General features: G+C 42.8%; 2 protein-coding genes across 2 annotated transcripts in view; one reads left to right on the top strand and one right to left on the bottom strand.

Moving 5' to 3' along the window:
- Window positions 1-13817, bottom strand: part of ANO3 (anoctamin 3) — a 371821-nt gene that overhangs the window by 125480 nt on the left and 232524 nt on the right. The gene's annotated exons all lie outside the window — the stretch shown is intronic.
- Window positions 5771-13817, top strand: part of MUC15 (mucin 15, cell surface associated) — a 29054-nt gene continuing 21007 nt past the window's right edge. The window contains exon 1 of the mRNA XM_077460836.1: window positions 5771-5935. The gene's annotated coding sequence lies outside the window, so the exon portion shown is untranslated. The remainder of the gene's footprint in view (window positions 5936-13817) is intronic.

The raw sequence follows: 13817 nt of genomic DNA, 5'->3' as shown, positions 1-13817 counted from the left end.
CTCTAAGAGATTCTGTCCATTCATCTGAGATGATATAAAAACAACCAGTCTTTCCAGTTGCCTTTCAGCCTTTATCATTGAGCTGGGGTCTGTTTTGTATATATGCTACAGCACCAACCCATTGTTTTATATTTAACATTCACATGAAAAGAAAAGTCAAAATAATGCATTTGAAGCAGCTATTTATTAAACGGTCACTCCAGCCTAAATTATGTATTCGGCTATGGGTGAAACTATTGGGTCTATTATCTCCTGGGCATTCCAGCAATAAAGGTCTTCTAGTGGAGTCTCTGAGGCCAGCCATAGTGTTCTCCCGGCAGGGGGAAGTGTGGGAAGTTGTCCCCGCCAGGGAAACACAGTGATTATTACTAGCGGCTATAACAAGTTGATCAGTTGATCGATAGAGCAGCTTGGGTACAATCAGCATGCCCAAACATGTTTTGAATCTCTGCGTATTTCTGCTGAACTGGATGAGATTTGAATTGTCTATGGCCAGCTCAACTCCTTCCCCGGAATGAGATCTTTCAGTAATGGCCTCAAGTGATGGGTCATGGGCAGGGGTGGACTGACCATTGGGCCACTCGGGCACTGCCTGAGGGCCCGTGCCACTAGGGGGCCCCATCAGGGTTGCCAGCCTCAGTAAAACCAGGAGAAGTATGTAAAAATCTGTGTTTTTTTACATCTGTCTCTGAAATGTCCCTTACCGACATCCTTTTGGTCTAAAAATCCCGAGATTATAGCTGCCCCACCTCTCCAGTACCTTCTCAGCCAATAGAAACATGTCTGTGTATACTGTGTGATTGTATACTGTGTGATTGTATACTGTGTGATTGTATACTGTGTGGTCCCATAATGTCTGCTTGCCTGGGGGCCCCATAATCTCCTATTGCCCAGGGGCCCCATGAGTTGTCAGTCCACCCCTGGTCATGGGAACTGCGATTAAGAGGTCGTGCCTCCAATGACTTTGTATACCAGCATTTGCCTATACCTGTGATGTTAGTTTTTTGGTGTACCCGCCATTTAAAGAGTATTTTGGTGGCCAACCATTAAATGCTGTTACCCCAATCCGAATCAGTCTTGCCACCATATTCCCTAGTAATTCTTTTAGTGCAGAACAAAAGGTATCCTTTGGTTTCCACATCACATCATGAAAGTATTATGGGCTCCTCCTGAAAAGCTGAAATAGCTTCTTAAAGTGGTTGTAAACCCTTACAACACACTTTGACCTACAGGTAAGCCTAGTTTAAGGCTTACCTGTAGGTCCAAGAAATATCTCCTAAACCTATACGGTTTAGGAGATATTTGTCCGAAGACAGGCACCGCTGTCTACGGCCCATGCGCCGTAGACAGCGACGCGCAGGCACACTGAGAGCGGCATCTTCGTCGTTGAGTGACGTCATCAGGGCTTCGCCGAATGACAGCGGTGGAGCTGCGAGACCCCACCGAGAAGATGGGTGCGCCGGACTACAGGGGACAGGGGTGACATCGCTGGCTTCTGTGTCAGGTAAGTGATACATAATGGACTACTATGCAATGCATAGTAGTCCATTATGCTTTGCCTTTGCAGGGAATGAAAGAGGAAGTAAACTCATCAGGGTTTACTTCCTCTTCAACTGTGTCTGACATTAATATGTGTAAATAACAAACCCATAACAAGCTTATTGTAAATAAGTGTGAGGAAAATATTATTGTCAGTGTTAAATGACTTGTCTTAACCCTCTAACCGTTACATCTTCAGGACAGCACGTTCTGTTGAAAAACAACAGCCTGGCTGGCCAGATCACCAGGTGAAAGTAAAAGAAACAGGGCCTAAAAAAAAGGGCACCCCCACCCCCGGATTTCAGTCATGTTCCCCCAGGACCAGTAACATTGGTATCAGGAATTGAAGGAGCTGAAGTGCAGTGAACAGCCGCACCCCTATTCGCTGCACTGCATCATTCATTTCCAAAGTGCAGAGAGAGGACCAGGATGTACAGTGTCTTATGGTAATGGCGGCCGAAATATGTTAGTCCTAGGTGGGGTTTTAGAGAATGATCAATGTCCTGCATCTGTCTATGGATGTATGAATACTTTTAAAAGACTCTTGGATGTGCATCTTAGCGAAAACAATATAGGGGGTATGGGAAATTGTTTTTCTACACACACACACACATCCCTACTCAGGTTGAACTGGATGGACTGTTGTCTTTATTCAGCCTTATGTAACTATTTAACTATGCCTAGAACTGCCTCAATACTGTAGCTGTATTTAAGATTTGAAGGGAAGGCTAAGGATTCTGATGTGAAGGAGGTTGACTTTGATGTCAACAGTTGTAGACTCTAATGTGAAGAAGGGGTGGACACTGACATGATGGGGGCCATCTCTAATGTGATGTGGGGTCCTGTAATGTGAAGGAAGGACCCTAATGTGAAGAGGGGGTTCTAATGTGATGGGGGGAACTTTTATGGAGATGATAAAATGAAGATGTGTTAATAGTTGACTTTTTTTACTGCAATCCCAGATCAGACAGACTAGATTCAGCCCTGAAGCTGCCCATACACAGCACACTCTTCTACCCGATATGGTTCAATCTGAAAATCGAGAGAATCAAGTTGAAAATTGCTGGCTGAACAGTGTCTGTATCCAATCAGATGCATAAACTGTTTGGGAATTCTGACAGCCAGAAACACCAGCTGGCAGAACACAATATATTGTAGGGGATATTAGTCTATCCATGCTCTTTAGCATGGATAGTGGAAACAATAGACTGCTCATATTCAGCCAACGAAGCAGGGCTGAGCAAGAGAAATCTCACAGTGTATGGTCAGCTTGAGTCGCTCTAGTCAGAACTTGAAGAGGGCAGGGGACTCTCCCCCTGCCCTATCTTACGTGACAGGGATGAACCCAGGGGCGTCCATTAATGGCGCACGGGTGCCCCCCCCCAAAAAGAAAACCACCAGCCAACACTGGATGGACTAATCTAAAAACACCAATGCTGTCACATGAGCAGTTGGGTTGCGAGTTGCTTGCTCCTCCATACTCAGAATTGGCAGGGAAGCAAAGGAAAGGTATGTGCTTCTGGAGAAGACAGATTTAAAGTTAACTGGTTTCTTACATGTGCATGGGCAAAGCACACATTTACTTTGAAGCTAAAGTGAATCCTTAAACCAGAAACCTCTGTCTTTGTGTCCTGTGCCCTGGAGAGCAACAACAACCTTACATTGTCTTCTTCAGTTAGTTTCAGGTATCTGCTGTCTGGTTTTGTAAGGCTGGGTTCACAACGCAGCACACAGCAGGGGTCTGGAGCATCCCCATTCACTGTTTCAGGTCTGATTTCAGCCCGAATATTTGGCTGAATTCAGACCTGAAACTGACCAGAAGACGCACAGGACTCCTGTGCAATTTGCACGGGAGCCGCTCCGGAGATGTGTGAACTGGCTCCAGTTCACACATCTGGCTCCATAGAGCAGAGTTTCTCACCTCCAGTCCTCAAGGCACCCCAACAGGTCATGTTTTCAGGCTTTTCATTATTTTGCACAGGTGATTTGATCAGTGTCACTGCCTTAGTAATTGCCATTTCATCTGAGGAAAATCCTGAAAATATGACCTGTTGGGGCACCTTGAGAACTGGAGTTGAGAAACACTGCCATAGAGAGCCAGTCACAATCTCCTGACATGTGAATTGGATGCAGTAAAAACACGCATCCAATTCGCAATAGTGTGAACCCAGCCTAAAAGTTAATTTTTCCCAAAGGCAGTGGCAGAGGACAGGGCCTTACTGAAGAAAAATGTATATTGTTTGTGTAAGCCATTTTTGGAACCAAACGAAAGAAGCAAAGCTTACTCACTAGAGGTGAGTGAATACTACTCTTTGTCAGAATCCTGAAAAAATACTGAAATCAATGCACTGTTAATTATATGCTGGCCAATACCTTTGGCAATATAATGCATACATACACAGACACACACACACTATATTGCCAAAAGTGTTAGGATACCCTGCCAAATCATTGGATTCATGTGTTCCAATCACCTATAGACTGCTTCTACAAACATTTAGGAAAGAATGGGTCGCTCTCAGGAGCTCAGCGAATTCAAGCATGGTACCGTGGTAAGTTTCCACCTGTGGAATAAGTCCATCTACTAAATATTCCATGGTCAACTGTTATTGGTATTATAACAAATTGAAAGCAACTGAGAACAGTAACAACTCAGCCACGAAGTTATAGGCCCCGTAAAATGACAGAGCGGGGTCAGCGCATGCTGAAGTTCACCGTGAGTAGAAGTCTCCAACTGTCTGCAGAGTCAATAACTACAGACCTTCAAACCTCATGTGGCCTTCAGATTAGCACAACAACAGTGCATTGAGAGCTTCATTGAATGGGTGTCCATGGCTGAGCAGCTGCATCCAAGACTTACATCACTATGTGCAGCGCAAAGCGTTGGATGCAGTGGTGTAAAGTACACCGCCACTGGACTGTAGAGCAGTAGAGACATGTTCTCTGGAGTAACAAATCACACTTCTCTGTCTGACAATTTAGAGGACATGTCTGGGTTTGGCAGTTGCCAAGAGAATGGTATGAGAAGGACCTGAGTGCATTGTGCCAAGTGTAAAGTTTGGTGGAGGGGGGATTATGGTATGGGGTTGTTTTTCAGAGGTTGGGCTTGGCCCCTTTTTTCCTGTGAAGGGAACTCTTAAGGCGTCAGCATATCAAGTCATTTTGGACATTTTCATAATCCCAACTTCATGGGAACAGTTTGGGGATGGCCCTTTCTGTTCTGACATGACTGCACACCAATGCACAAAGCAATGTCCATAAAGACATGGATGAGTGAATTTGGGGTGGAGGAACTTGACTGGACTGCACAGAGTCCTGACCTCAACTCTGTGAGCCAGGTCTTTTCGTCCAACATCAGTGCCTGACCTCGCAAATGCAGTTCAGGAAGAATGGTCAAACATTCCCATAGACACACTCCTAAACCTTGTGGACAGCTTTCCCGGAAGAGCTGAAACTGTTCTATCTGCAAAGGGTGTGCCAACTCGATATTGAACACTACAGACGAAAATTGTGCGTTTAAATGCAGGCGACCCAATACTTTTGGCAATATAGTTAAACTTCTTATCAAAGTATGGATCTTTGTACCTGCTGAGCATGCTTTAATCCACTTACTGTTGACTTATTCAATACCTCTGCTAGAAGTCTATTCCAAGCACCAACCACACTTTCTGTAAAATAATACTTTTTAAGATTACTTTTGAACTTTCTTACTGCTAGTTTGAGGTCATGTCCCCTTTTTCTTGATCTTGGCTTCCTATTGAAGACACTGCCCTCCTGAACCTTATTCACACCTTTAATGTATTTACTGTAAAGGTTTCAGTCATGTCTCCCCTTTCCCATTTTCCCTCTGGATTGTACATGTGAAGCTTCTGCAGTCTCTCCTGATATGTTTTATCTCTACTTTCACTATTCGTGTCTCTGGATTAAAGTAACTGATTTAATCAACAGTGCAGCCTGAGTCTATGGTTGGGGTTACAATGGTGATTGTTAGTAGCTAAATTATACTATTAAATCTCATAAAATGTATGTTTTTTATATATATATATATATATATATATATATATATATATATATATATATATATATAAAAACATTTCAGCTTGGCTCCAAAGTGAAATGTTGAATCAATTCAAATTTTCATGACGTAAAAGAGCTTACAATGAATTTACAAACAAAGGCCATTACAAAAATTCACAATGTGCAAAATGACTTTTGAATAATTAGAAAATCAGGTCTGGCTGGTTCTCAGGTGCTTTATTACACACAGGGAAACCTGGCCCCGCCTAATTATCCTTTCACATTATGTGCCACTCCTGCAGTTCCTCTGCCATTCACCTGCTTTCTGTACAGGACACGACACTTGTCTGACTGCAATCACTGAACTTCATTTAACAAGGTAATGTGCTCGTTTATTACTCTGGGAGACTGTGACTTATTGCCGTTATTTTAACCCAAGTCAGCTTTTCGGCAATTCCTATGATTTGCTTTCAATTAAATGTCAGACTGACTTTGGAAATACATGTATCATATTTTTTATATTAGGCAGAGGCAGCCAGGGTGCAGAGGGCTTGTATTAAAATGACATTAACGTGAAAGAAAATTAATATAAGCATTGTGAGAAACGTTCAGGTTGGCACTGCCTTGTTAAGAAGATATGGTTTGTGGGAAAATGTACAAAATCTTCAATTATTTTTTGTCGATATAATAGGTGAAGGAAATATAATTTTACTACAGGAGAATGGGAAACTGTTATGATGGATAGGGGTGAGATATATATATATATATATATATATATATATATATATATATATAATATAAAATTTAAGGGTTAGTCCACTAATTACTGATATTGCAGCTGTAGAACAAATTATATCTACAGTAAAATTAAAAATTGTGTGTATGTAAATATTATGAATATCTATCATCATTATTATTATTATTATTATTATTAAACTGTGGGTGGGAGTAGGACCCCTGTCAGGTTTTATTACTGTGTGCCCCCACTTGCAAGACTCACTTTCTCTATTTGTTCTAGTGATCATTTTCACTAGGACCAAAAGAGCCAGAACAGCCAACATTTTGAGTCGTAACTAGAGGAATAGAGGAGAAATCCTCCAGCGGAGACCATGGTTGAGACAAAAACTAAGACCCCTTTCACACCACGCCGCCCATAGCGTCAGCGGTAAAACGATTCTATTTTTAGCTGTGTTTTACCGCCGGATTTTCGGTGCATTTCGGCTGCTAGTGGGGTGCTTTTACACTACAGACAATGGTGCAGCAGTTTTAGGGCGGATTGCAGGCGCCATTTCTAACGCTATAGCGCCTGCAAAACGCGCTTGGTGTGAAAGGGGTCTAAGAGCGGATTACCCTACTTTAAAGCATTTTCTCAATTTCAATCTCCCAATGGGATAGCAAAAAAAAAAAAAGTTGGTTTTAACCATCCTCTATCTCAGTGGTCATCAACCCTGTCCTCATGGCCCACTAATAGGCCAAGTTTGCAAGATAACTGAAATAAATCACAGGTGATATAATTTGCTGCTCAGTGATTGCAGCATTCTAGTCTGCGTCTCCCCAAGGTAATACATAAAACCTGGCCTGTTAGTGGGCCCTGAGGACAGGGTTGACCGCTGATCTACCTAATCCAAAATGAAAACCAAAATGTTTTGGCTTTAGATACTGTACATATTATTATTATTTTATTTTTTTGCCTTATAATCATCGCTGGTTTCTTATACCTCTTGGGGAATCCAGTGGTGAGATCTCCCTGACCCAGTTCATGGCTTAATTTCTACTCACCTTGGAGCTGAAACATTTCCCCTGCGTCTGTTATATTCCATCTAATCTAAAATAAATGGAAAAATCCAACAGCTGATGCCCTTGTAACAGGTGTGCAGAGCCACTGAGAAATAAGAGTTCTGAGATTATAACTCAAACCTCTATCAAAATCTGAGTTTTGGGTAGACTCAGTTTCAGTAAGCCTGTTGAAAATACATTTATAAAATATACATGTGATTTAATTAAAGAAACCACCCAAAATTGGACAGAAAGTAAAATGGTAGCATCTAACATATGGTCTGTCACATACAGATGAAATTGCTCCAACATCTTGCTAATTAAGACTTTTGAAGGCAGGGAAATCTATTTGTAAAATGAAAGCATGTATAGGAAAACAATATACTCTCATACATCTGCATAACATTCTTGTGCATTATAAAGCACAACTTAAATTTGGCAGCAGCAAGTTGAAGGCTAGTTTAAAGAAGATACAATGGATAAAAGATGGTTTAAGTTGACTGATTAAAAAAATACGCTGGTTTAAGCACCGGAGAATCTCATCTTCACTCTAATTGATTCTGATACAGCAATGCCATCATCACTAGCCTTGTGAGATCTCTGGAAACCTTTCAGCTGGTCCCTTGGTTCTTCTTCAGAGGCAATGAGAAAATTCAGTTAATTCATATTACAAGGCTTGCTATTCTGTGTGTGAAATGGATAGAAGGCTTGTACATCGCTGGTCAGGGAGTTTGCAGTGGTAGATATAAGGCTACCCAGGAGTGTGCGAGCATTACAATTTTGGTGTAACTCTTTAATGCCCCTCTGTTTTTTTTTTTTTTTTTTTTTTTTTTTTTTTTTATATATATATGTAGGACTGGCTTGCGGTCTCCACTTTTAATTCATCCCAAAGGTGTTCTATCAGGTTGAGGTCAGAACTTTATGCAGGCCAGTCAAGTTCCCCCACCCCAAACTCACTCATCCATGTCTTTATGGACCTTGCTTTCTACACTGGACCAAATAATTTGGTGGAGGGGGGATTATGATGTGGGGTTGCTTTTCAGGGTTTGGGCTTTGCTCCTTAGTTCCAGTGAACAGAACTCTTAAGGCATCAGCATACCAAGACATTTTGGACAATTTCATGCTCCCAGCTAGGGATGAGCCGAACACCCCCCAGTTCGGTTCGCACCAGAACCTGTGAATGGACCGAAAATTCGCACAAACGTTATAACCCTATTAATTACAATGGACACGAATGTTCAAAATCTAAAGTGTTAATTATAACGGCCAATATGCATGTTATTGTCCTAAAAAGAGTTTGGGGACCCGGATCCTGCCCCAGGGGATATGTATCAATGCAAAAAGAAGTTTTGAAAACTGAAGTTTTTTCTGGAGCAGTCATTTTAATGATGCATAAAGTGAAAAAAAAAGTGAAATATTCCTTTAAATATCGTACCTGGGGGTGTCTAAAGTATGCCTGTGAAGTGGCACGTGTTTCCCATGTTTAGAACAGTCCCTGCACAAAATGACATTTGTAAAGGGGGGGAAAAAAGCCATTTAAAACTGCTTGCAGCTTTAATGTAATGTCTTGTCCTTGCAATATGGTTGAAAATCTTTGAGAAAAATGGCATGGCTACCCCATCAGCCCCCCTACCCCAGCCCATTACCAGCCCATTTGGGTCTTGTATGGATATTAAGGGGAACTCCACACCCAAAATATGTTATGTTAATGTTAGGCAAATGCCTGTGTTTCACAAATGAACTACACAACACCAGCAACGAGGGGGTAGATTCAGGTGCATGCTGTGCAGGAGGCACACTACACTGACTGAATATTAGGCAGATACCTGTGTTGCAGAAATCAACTACACAACACCAGCAATGGGGGGGGGGGGGGGGGGGTAGATTCAGGTGTATGCTGTGCAGGAGGCACACTACACCCACTGTAACAGCACTAGATTAGGAAGCAAAGCAAAGCTGACACTGTCCCTGCCTATCCTGCTCTCTCCCTGAACACTACACTCACTGTAACAGAACTATCTAAAGAAGTAAAGCACAGCTGACACTGTCCCTGCCTATCCTGCTCTCTATGAACGCCGCAACACACTACAAAAGGCCGCAGCGCTGGCAGCCTTATATAGTGTGGGGCGTGTACTAAATCCCCTGTGGCCAATTATGGCTCTCCTTGCTTCCGGCGCTGTGACTGGCCAAGCATGCTGGGTCACAGTGCATGCTTGGCCAATCATCAGCCAGCAATGCACTGCGACTGGCACAGTGCATTGTGGGCCGTTCATACCACACAAATTTGATGCAAACGGCCCACAAAGTTCTGGTTTCGACGAATGGCCGATGTTCGATTTCGTTCATCAATTGCCGCGTCATGAATGTTAATTCTCAATTACGAATGCTGGTTTATAAGACCGACCGCTTTTGGCTCGTCCTTGCTTCTGAGCATGCGTCTTTGGACTTTTGCGTGACGATTTCTGTATTGACCATCCGAAAAGCAGATGTTGAGTTCACATCCGACAAAAATTGTATAGCCTGTACATCCACCTTTTGTCTGACGGATGTCAAATCGGCTGTCGAAGGCACCGTACCAACGATCTGAAAATCTGCAGACAGCTCATCTTACAAATTTTCCCTTCTGATTTTCGTATCATGTGTACAAGGCCTTAGACTGGGATGCCATTAAAGTTCATGTGCGTGCAAAGGCAGGTGTCTCAATACTTTTGCCAATATAGAGTTTTTTTTATTTCAGTTAAAAAGTCCTTTTAACGACTCGACCGCCCACCATATAGCAAAATGACATTGGCAAAGTGGTTTGTTATATCCTGACCAAGCCGCTGCGCCCCTCTGGGGTCAGCCGTGATCAGCTGTGTCCAATCGATGTAAACAGAAAGAGCCGCTGATCGGCTTTTCCTCACTCGCGTCTGACAGATACAAGTAGAGGAGAGACAATCGGCCGCTCTCCTGAAATTTTAAGTAAATTTTTTATTTTTATTTTTTGGTGGCAACACCACTTTAAGAACATGGAGAGCTCCTTACAGTAGGCAAAAGAGTTGTCATTCTATAATAAATATTGCGACATTTGCTATTTGCCAAAGGCCTGTCTTGGCTCCTGTAAGAAAAGAGGCCAGATAAGGCAGGACAGAGTTCTATACTTGTATATCTGATTTAGGGCTCCTTTACACGGTCGTGTCCATGTACGGAGCCCACGCTGCTCAGTGGGGATCGCTCCGTCGATCCCCGCTGAGCAGGCTGATAACAGGTCCGTCACTGCGCAGGGACGGACCCGTCAGTGCGCCGCCTTCCCCTATGGGGGAATCGGATGAGGACAGACCTCAGAGTCCGTGGTCACCTGATCCATTCCTTGGATGGATGGAAAAGTAGTTTTTTTCCTCCGTCACACTTTTTTCGGATGTCCGCAGACATGTCACCGCTGACATCCAACGCTCCATAGAGGTCTATGGAGTATCCGTTCAGGTCTGCCTAAAAAACTGACAGGCAGATCTGAACGGACAGTCCATGTGAAAGAGGCCTTACTAAAACTGGAGAGTGCAAAATCTGGTGCAGCTGTACATGGTAGGTGTAACGGCACCCCTAATATAAAGGGGGTTAACGCCGTTTACGATGTTCCCTCTCCTAGACACACATCCACTCGCTACCAATATCCACAGCTAAACGACCCTTTCCTATAGGAGCCGACCCCTCTGGCAAAAAGACGAGACACACTCTGTCTCTTCTGTAGTAGGAATGACTTTATTAATGAGAAACATTGTAACTTTATACACAATTCAAGGCACATGCTTTAACATGAACAAGGGCCCAGCTCCACCCACACATCCCAAGACTCAACACCTCATCCTGACGTCTGCTAGGCTTCAAACGATCCCACCCAATACACATCTTTTCACAAAGGGTTGGCAGCCAGTCTGTCTGGCACTTTACAATACACACAAGGACAGACTTAAATGAACAATATAAATGCAAAACAACTTAATTCCTCACAGCAATGATACTTAACCCCCATATACAGTATACATCCAATCTATATACAATGTATATACAGCCTTGAATATGGCTATCGCAGACCATATCGGGGGTTTCTTTTATTCACCCTGTGTCCAAAGTGACCCCACTGTCACAGTAGGCAATTAGCTTCAGCTTGTTCAATTAAGCTTTGACAAAGACCTGGAAGCTGACTAGTTTCTATGCAGAGCTGCACCAGATTTTGCACTTTCCAGTTTTAGTAAATCAACCCCTAAGCCTGGGTTCACACTATTGTGAACAGGCATTGCATGTGATTGGCACCCACACTGTGGTGCCAATCACATGCGATGTCCGCTCAGTGCGAGTTCAGCCATACAGGTGTATGGCTGAACTCGCAGTGGATTCGCATAAAAATAGGTGCAGGGACTTTTTTTTTTTTTTTTTTTTTGTTCTTGCATTAGAATGGGATCACATGGGTGTTCGCACCCATGCAATTTGCTGTCCGAATCCACAGTTCGCACTGCAATCTGTAAACCGACCTGGGGGTGCCAGTAACATTGGATTGACACCCACAGCGGTTTGCAGAGGGCAGTGTGAACTGCCTGCAGGAGAGATGCGGGAACCAATTGCACCGGTTCCCGCCTCGCTAGTGTGAACCCAGGCTAAATGTTCAGTTTTTGTGTTTTTTTTTTGGGGGGGGTTTTTTGCAGAATTTTAGGGGAGTTGTTGTTGGCTTTCTACCCTTTTACTTAGTTTCTTGAAAAGTGACTGTGTAAGTGAACAATATTCAGCAAATGCTACTGGCCTGTGCCTCACACTGACTCTTGTTTGTTTCAACACTTTATATTGCTAATCTAGAATAGCATGCCAACAAGGACATCTGACTTTACAGTACATTGGCTTTCCTGGTCTGCGTGCCAGTTTTGAGTCGGTAGGGTTGACTTTGCAAAGGGGCTTTTTGCCAGGCATTTAAAGGATAAGTTCACCTTTACAAACAAAAATAATAAATGCACATTTTTTTGCAGGTAAAAAAAAAAATTATAATTTTATTTTATTTATTTCTTTTTTGTAATGGACCAGTAAAGCATTGCACCCATGATCAGCAGATCACGGGTGTAATGCCACAGTCCTGAAGGCTGTCTGTGCATCTATCTCTAGTCAGCCAGTCTGTTACACTGTCACAGGAATACTTAATGAACTACCACAGTGCGCAACAACGCCGTGGTAGTTCATTGATAACTACAAGCCAGCCGCAAAGGCTGATGGACCTTGTCGTTTTCGGATTCAGGCTCCATACACAGCTGGACAATTTGAATCGTAGGCAACATCTGCCTGCAATTCCAAATTGTGGAACGTGTTTGCGATGTCATTACTACTTAATGGTACCTCAGTCGTAGTGCGATTGTCACTTAAACTGCAACGCACTAAGCTTGCCACTCAAAAAGGAGCAGCAGCTCCCTTTGGGCAACAGCGTTGCATTGTGATTTGCTGCGATTGGGGTGCCATTAAGAAGTAATGGCATCACAAACGCATTCCGTGTTTTGGTATTACGGGCAGAATCGCAGTGGTTGCGCCCGCGATTCAAATCAATGTGAATGGAGCCTTACAAAGCGCTGTGAATGGATGAAGCGGCCGGCCGGGCAGATTGCGACAGGCAGCGGGGGGAAAAGATCCCCCACCAGCTGTCAGAACTGGGGATCGGGGGAGTGGGGGCTGGTGTATCTGTAACATGTTACACCTTGAATATCAAAACCAGTGGGTCAGAATATCAGCTAACAAAAATATTTTCAGCAATGGCATACATGGTGACCAATTTAAAGCAAAGCAGATCAGTGGACATGAATAAATTCTATGAAAAGCTGTATTAAATCACCATGTGCTCTATTGCTGATTAATGCAAAAAGAAGTAGAATGACCGCAGTTCAGTTACTGTTTATAAAACATATGTTTATCTTTCCAGGAGTGGTCGGATCATGCCTGCACCACATCCAAATGACCTCCTATGCACCTTGAAGTAACACTAAACTTTTTGGTTTAGAAAAAAAAACTAATTTGATTCAAGTATGTATCTTTTATTGCTCTCAACTCCCTCCAAATCTACAGATAATTTTTATTTTTTTTTGTCTAACAGGAAAGGACATAAATGGAATAAAATTTGATCGGTCCCTGCTGAACCGGATAATTGTTTTATTTATTTTTTACCCCTCTATTGGCAGCACTACTCAGCAAGGACCATGTCAGAGACCAGAGAGAGTGACTAATTTGTTTTTGAATAAACTAGTGAGTTGCTGAGAAGTGTACATCCTAGGTGTAGAAATTGGGACAGTTCAGCAGATCGATCAATTTGTGTACACCCAGCCTATTGGAAATGTAGCGATGACATTTTGGACAAAGTGTCATTCATGTGTAAATTTAGTTTTTGCATCAGAACAGTAGTGGGGTTCTGAGGGTTAATTATGTAGGTTAACTTTGACATCATTTTAGCTGGGCTGTGTTAGAAGTTCTACTTGGTCAGG

Source organism: Lithobates pipiens, unplaced genomic scaffold (genome assembly GCF_037356315.1).
Source record: "Lithobates pipiens isolate NorthernLeopardFrog02 unplaced genomic scaffold, aLitPip1_a1.2 Scaffold_10, whole genome shotgun sequence".
Lineage (NCBI taxonomy): Eukaryota > Metazoa > Chordata > Amphibia > Anura > Ranidae > Lithobates > Lithobates pipiens.
The sequence above is the reverse complement of the archived record's forward strand: the minus strand, read 5'-3'. Positions and strand labels throughout refer to the sequence as shown.